Source organism: Monodelphis domestica, chromosome 4, assembly GCF_027887165.1.
Source record: "Monodelphis domestica isolate mMonDom1 chromosome 4, mMonDom1.pri, whole genome shotgun sequence".
In the NCBI taxonomy this organism is placed as follows: domain Eukaryota; kingdom Metazoa; phylum Chordata; class Mammalia; order Didelphimorphia; family Didelphidae; genus Monodelphis; species Monodelphis domestica.
This window is the reverse complement of record NC_077230.1, coordinates 105,154,968-105,162,115: the sequence shown is the minus strand read 5'-3', so window position 1 is coordinate 105,162,115 and position 7,148 is coordinate 105,154,968. Positions and strand designations below refer to the sequence as shown.

Genomic DNA, 7,148 nt, shown 5'->3' with positions numbered 1-7,148 from the left:
CAACTGAGGAGGAGAAGATTTTGGGGGGGCCCCTAGGTGTGTGGAATGGACACCCGTTGGGGTCAGGCTATGACTTCAGGGGAGGAGTGAGCACATCTGGGTGAGTACAGTTGCTGAGAGGTGAGGTCCCTGATGGCTATGGTCATTCCCAGAAGATCAGAGTCCCTGGCTGTGATTTCAGGACAGAGAGGCAGCTGGTGCTCAGAGACACCTGGGAGCTACCCAGGAGTAAAAACTTTTGCTTGAAGTAGCAGCAATGCAATGATCCCAAGGTCACTCACAGACTGGGGTGGGAAGGGAGGTCAGGACCACATCTGGCCCTGGATTTATAGGCATTGGAAGAACCAAGTAGGGCTCAGGAAATAACAGCATTGCCTAGGCCTTGCCACTCTTCTGTCTTAGAATCAAAAGTCCTTTAAAAAAAAATGAAATAGGGGAGCAAAGTGAGGGGATAAAGGAGGGAGTCTTAGAAGGAGTGCTGATTAGGGAGGTAATGGTGAAAAGAAATTGGGCTTCTGAAGAGGGATAGGTCAAAAACAGGGGGAAAGAAGGGCAAACAGCGAGGGATAATAGAATAGATGAGAATATACAGCTAGCAATTATAACTTGGAATGTGAATGAGATGAATTCACCCATAAAATGGAAACAAATAGCAGAATGGATCAAAATCCCAAACCGGACAATATGCTACTTATAAGAAATACATTTAAGGATGAGAGACATAGATAGATTAAAAATAAAAGGTTGGAACAGAATATACCATGCTTCAGCTGATTAAAAAAAAAAAAGCCGGTGTAACCATCACAATCTCAGGCAAAATTAAAACCTTTAAAAGAGATTGAATTAAAAGAGATGAGCAGGGAAATGATGTTAAATGGTATCATAGATAGTGAAGCATATCAATATTAAATCTATATGCACCAGAATGTTCCAGCATCAAAAGTTTTAAAGGGAAAGCTAAAGGGGTTCTAGATGGCAGTAGATAGCAAAATGATAAGTGGGAGACTTCAAACTTCTCCTCTCAGAACTAGATAAATCTGACTAAAAAATAAATAAGAAAGAACTCAAGGAGATGAAGAGAATCTTAGGTAAGATAAACATGATCGGTATTTGGAGAAAATTGAATGGGAAGAGAAAGGAGTGTACCTTCTCAGCATTACATGGTAACTTTACAATAATTGATCATATGCTAGGGGAAAATCTTTGAGTTAAGTGTGGAAAAGCAGAAATATGAAATGCATCCTTTCCTGACCATAATGCAATGAAAATTATATGTACCAAAGGACCATGGAAACACAAAGTAAAAATCAATTGAGACTAAAACAACTTAAGCTTAGTGAATGAGTAGGTTAAAGAACAAGTCACAGAAAAAATAAACAATTTTAATAATGAGGATGATGATAATCATAAAAACCTCAGACAAAGGTGTAATTACTCAAATTTACAAAGAGCTAAATCAATTGTACAAAAAATCAAGCCATTCTCCAATTGATAAATGGGCAAGGGACATGAATAGGCAGTTTTCAGATAAAGAAATCAAAACTATTAATAGGCATATGAGAAAGTGTTCTCAATCTCTTATAATCAGAGAGATGCAAATTAAAACAACTCTGAGGTATCACCTCACACCTAGCAGATTGGCTAACATGACAGCAAAGGAAAGTAATGAATGCTGGAGGGGATGTGGCAAAGTAGGGACACTAATCCACTGCTGGTGGAGTTGTGAACTGATCCAACCATTCTGGAGGGCAATTTGGAACTATGCCCAAAGGTCGATAAAAGACTGTCTGCCCTATGATCCAGCCATAGCACTGCTGGGCTTGTACCCCAAAGAGATAATAAGGAAAACGACTTGTACAAGAATATTCATAGCAGCGCTCTTTGTGGTGGCCAAAAATTGGAAAATGGGGGGATGCCCTTCAATTGGGGAATGTCTGAACAAATTGTGGTATCTATTGGTGATGGAATACTATTGTGCTCAAAGGAATAATAAAGTGGAGGAATTCCATGGAGACTGGCACAACCTCCAGGAAGTGATGCAGAGCGACAGGAGCAGAACCAGAAAAACATTGTACACAGAGACTGAAACACTGTGGTACAATCGAATGTAATAGACTTCTCCATTAGTGTCAATGCCATGTCCCTGAACAATCTGTAGGAATCTAGGAGAAAAAACACTATCCAGAAGCAGAAGACAAACTGTGGAAGTAAAAACACCGAGGAGAACCAACTGCTAGACTACAAGGGTTGAGGGGATATGACTGAGGAGAGACTCTAAAGGAACACTCTAATGCAAATACCAACAACATGGAAATGGGTTTGAATCAAGAACACATGTGATACCCAGTGGAATTGCGCGTGGGCTATGGGAGAGGTGGTGGGAGGGGGGTAGGGAAGAAAAGAAAATTATCTTTGTTTCCAATGAATAATGTTTGGAAATGACCAAATTAAAAATAAATAAATAAATAAATAAATAAAGGAACCCTCTGGTGCAAATACCAACAACATGGAAATGGGTTCAAATCAAGAACACTTGTGATACCCAGTGGAATCGCGCGTCGACTATGGGATAGGTGGGGGGGGGGGAGAAAATGATCTTTGTCTCCAATGAATAATGCTCAGAAATGACCGAATAAAATAATGTTAAAGAGAGAGAGAGAGAGAGAGAGAGAGAGAGAGAGAGAGAGAGAGAGAGAGAGAGAGAGAGAATGATGATAATAAGACAACATACCAAAACCTATGATGGGATATAGCAAAAGCAATAGAGGGAAATTTATATCTCTAAATGCTTATATTAATAAAATAGAGATAGAATGGATCAATGAGTTGGGGATGCAATTTCAAAAACCAGAAAAAGAACAAATTTTAATTGTCCAACTGCACATCAAATTGGAAATACTAAAAATTGAAGGCAAGATTAATTTTTTAAAAAAGAAAAATATATACATACAAGAGTAGAAAAGCTATTAAAAATGTAAAAGTATCAAAATCAACAACAACAACAATTACTTAAAAGGGAAACAAAATAATGTAAAAGGTAAAGAAACTAGACCAGGCACTCAGAAGGGTGGTCCAGGTAAGTAAAAAAATCTTCTGAAGGATGGGACTGGAGGATGTGACACCTGGTATACTGCATGTGGTATGGGATCCTAGAGAGTCAGGGAATCTCAGCACTTAGTCAATCTTTTATGAAGAATAAGCTGACAACAGGTTCACATGTCACTGTTGGTAGGTTGCTTCAAGATTCAGGATAAAAGGCCTTTTAACCAGGTGATGATATTTACACAGTAACTGTGATAAAGGATGGAAAGGTTTGCAATTTTCAAAACTGTGCAAAAACTGAAAAGCACAAACCTAAGTATATGATTGACAGTGGCATGTGACCAAGGGTCACATGGGAACCTGAATGGCAGGATCTGGGAAGATTCTATCTTGCCCCAACGGACTTTTCTTCTGGTCTCCTGAGGAAATTGAGAGGAAGGTATCAAGGGGATTTCCCTGTGTTGAACTGAGGAAGGATTCCTGTATCTAGCTGCTGGCAGGATTCAGTCTCACTTGGACATCAGGACTTGTGGGGGGTGGGGTGGGGAACATCTAACAACAACAGATCCTGGCTCTAACTGGTTTTGGACCCCTGCTGTGATATTTGGGTATTGTGTTAAGTTCTTGTAGTTTAGTGACCTAGTTAACAAACATAGTTAGTTTTTCAAATAAGAATAAGCATAAGTAAATCCCTAAGCCCTTATTCCTTTCCCTTCCAAAACAATAAAGTAGATTTTTATATGGTTTTTTTCCTCTTGTGTTTCCCTTACCCAAAAATCCTATCTTAACATAAGACATAGCATAGAATTGGTTCCTGGATTTTTCCAGACAATTGTTGAGCAACATGATTAGAAAAAAACGGATGGTTGGGGAAGGGCTAGAGACAAAAGCTTAGGCCACCTCCTGCCTATTCTCTCTCTTTCTTCCCCCTTAAACTTTTCTAAAATTTCCCTTAAATTGCATATTGGTTCTAAGGCAGAAGAACGGATAAGGGCTAGGCAATGGGGGTTAAGTGGCTTGCCCAGGGTCACAGAGCTAGGGCATGTCTGAGGCCAGATTTGAATCCAGGGCCTCCTGATTCTAGGCCTGCCTCTCTATCCACTGAGCCATCTAGCAGACCCCCTTGCCTCCCCAACCCCTCCTCAACTCCACCCTACCTCTTCTCTTTCAACAAACACCAAGCCCCTTCTATAGACTACCACCAGATGCCAAATGTCTAAAAGTGGAAAGCTGAAAGGAGGAAAGAATGAGATCCTTAGAGAAACATGTGAATCAGCCGACCAAGAAGTGACCTATTGGACCCATATTCATGAGTCCGGTCTCTGAAATTGATCTTTTTGTAGGCTAGGTAGAGGCAAATTCTCAGTATTGATGAGGGAGGACCAAGAGGCGGAGTAGACTCTGCTAAGAGTGATTTCATAGTCCCAGGAAGCACAGAATGACGGTCTTCCCTTTGGCTTGTAAGCAGAGAACAAGTCAAGTAGTGTCTGGTTTAGGGGCCCTGTTAGTGAGCTGGGCCACAGGGCTTCATCAGAAGAAGTTCTGGGGCCAACCAGGGCTCTTCTTTGGAAGCCTGTCTGACCTTCTTGTGGAGCTCCAAGTGAGGTGAGCTTGTTGGGGTGGGAATAAAAGTCCTGCTGCTGAAGGATGAAGAGTGAATGTGGAGGAAGTGACAATAAATGTGCCTCCCAGACAGCAGTGTAAGAGGAGGAAGCCAGGCCTGTTCTGGGAGTTAGCTCTCAAAAGGAAGGGTGGCAAGAGTTTTTTTGAGTTTGGAGGCAGAGCAGGGCCTGCACTGGAATCCCCTGTGGGACCTTGGGCAAGTGGGTACTTAATTAAGATTGCTAGCACCCACCCCCACCCTGGAAAATGAAGGGGTTGGATTCTATGGGGTCAAAGGTCCCTGTTCGTTCTAAGCTTGATCAAATCAGGGAGACTGAGAAGTTAGTGAAGCCAGGGATCGTCTGGCTCCAGGTCTAGTCTCCTGCTGGAGGTGGAAGCATCATTTCAGTAAGTGTCTCTAGCCTGTCCCCAAAACTACTTTTAGGATTAGGTTATGATCAGAAAACCTTACAAGAAAGCAGATATCTCCCCCTTTTCTTTTCTTTCTTTCTTAAAAGAATTAATTAATTAACGCCATGGTTACATGATTCATGTTGTCTCCCTCCCCTCTCCGGGAGCCCGGGTTTTACATGTATCATTGTTCAAAACCTATTTCCATATTATTCGTATTTGCAATAGAGTCAACACCCCATCATATCTCCATCGAAGGAGGTGATGGGTCATATGTTTTCCTTCTGCCTTTCTGCTCCCACTTTTCTACTGTCTCTGGTTGTGGATGTGGATAGCCATTTCTTTTCCTCTCAAGTCCCTCGCAATTGTCCTGGATCATTGCATTGCTAGTAGTAGAGAAGTCCATTGCATTTGATCATTCCCCTTTTCTTCATCATGGAGTGTCTGGTTGCAGGGCTGGGCACTTTGGGAAAAGCCTGCAAGACAGAGTGAGAGGAGGCTTCTCCAGCCAAGCACCAAACTGTCAGGAAGGTGTGGGTGCTGCTAAATTGGATTCCAAGGGAGCAGAAGAACAAATGCAGAAGCCAAAGGAGGAAGTGGAGTCCGATTCCCTTAGAGGGAGGAAATGTCTTAGCTTCCCATTTCTTTCTGGGGTCGAATTTCAGCTCAAAGGCCATTCATTAGATGGTGGTCTCCACTGGGAGAGTCTTGTTGTGTGGCATCACGAGAGGGCGGGGCGTATGCAGATGAAGAGAGCAGAGGCTGCATCTGGAAAACAGAAATTGGGGGTGGGGGGTGGGGGGAGGGAGTGGAGGGGGGGTACCAGAGGAAGGGGGAAAGGCCCTTCCCGCGGATCGGGTTGAGAGCGCTGGCAGGTGTGCGTGATGGTGTGGGTAATGGAGCTCGGGTGGTCGTGTTTATAAGGTGTGTGGCTGTTGAGGGCGTGAGGGGGTTGCGCAGCGGGAAAGCATACTTACCTGGCAGGGGTGATTCCATGATCACGAAGGTGGTTTCCCCAGGGCGAGGCTTATCCATTGCACTCCGGATGGGCTGACCCCTGCGATTTCCCCAAATGCGGGAAACTCGACTGCATAATTTGTGGTAGTGGGGGACTGCGTTCGCGCTCTCCCCTGATTTCTATGTTTCCTAACGTCAGGCTGTGTATTTTTCTCAAGCCCATTCCATTTCCTCTTGGCTCCTTCTTTCTTTTGCTATTCCCCGTGGCCTGGGCCTCTCTTCCGGCTAAATCCATTGCTGCTCCCTATTCAAGGTTTATATCAAGCCAGCGCTTGGAAAGAATTCTTCCAAAGGAGACAATGGAGAGAAGATGATCTAAAGAAAGCAAAGGAAGTATGTGGATTGTTACCTCGGGTTTTACATCGGAGGTCAATGTGAACCCTCAGTTTTCTTCGATGGATGCTCTCTAATTCTTTTCACCTCATTCAGCTAAAGGTTAAGGCTAAACCTCTTTTTCTTTTCTTTTTGAAAATTTTATTTAATTAACTTAGAATATTTTTCCATCGTTACAAGATTCATGGTTTTTTTCCCCCCTGCCCTCTCCCAATTCCCCCCCCCCCCCCCCGTAGCCCAGGCGCAATTCCTCTGGGTTTTACATGTGTCATTGATCAAAACCCATTAGAGTCTACATCCCCATCGACACTTGTGATCGAGCAGTTGCTTTTCTTCTGTGTTTCTATTCCCACAGTTCTTCCTCTGCATGTGGACCGCCGGTCTTTCTCACAAGTCCCTCAGAATTGTCCTGGATCACTGCATTGCTGCTAGTAGAGAAGTCTATTATATTCGATTGTGCCACAGTGTGCACCAGTCTCTGTGCACAATGTTCTCCTGGTTCTGCTCCCTTCACTCTGCATCAGTTCCTGGAGGTCCTTCCAGTTCGTCATTCTTTTGAGCACAATAGTATTCCATCACCAGCGTATACCACAATTTGTTCAACCATTCCCCAAATCGAAGGGAAGGACGCAGATATGAATATTCTTCATTAGCCACATCTTTCTTAATGCCTTTTCCACAGATTTCAATACTCACTTTTCTTTCAAAAGTTGAAGCGGCAAAGTTGGGCAGCTCGATAGACT

General features: G+C 43.1%; 1 non-coding gene across 1 annotated transcript; it reads left to right on the top strand.

The window, feature by feature from the left end:
- Window positions 1–6,024: 6,024 nt before the first annotated feature.
- On the top strand, window positions 6,025–6,188 carry LOC130454191 (U1 spliceosomal RNA). The gene has a single exon (XR_008911864.1). It is a non-coding gene; the product is annotated as a U1 spliceosomal RNA (small nuclear RNA).
- Window positions 6,189–7,148: the final 960 nt, after the last annotated feature.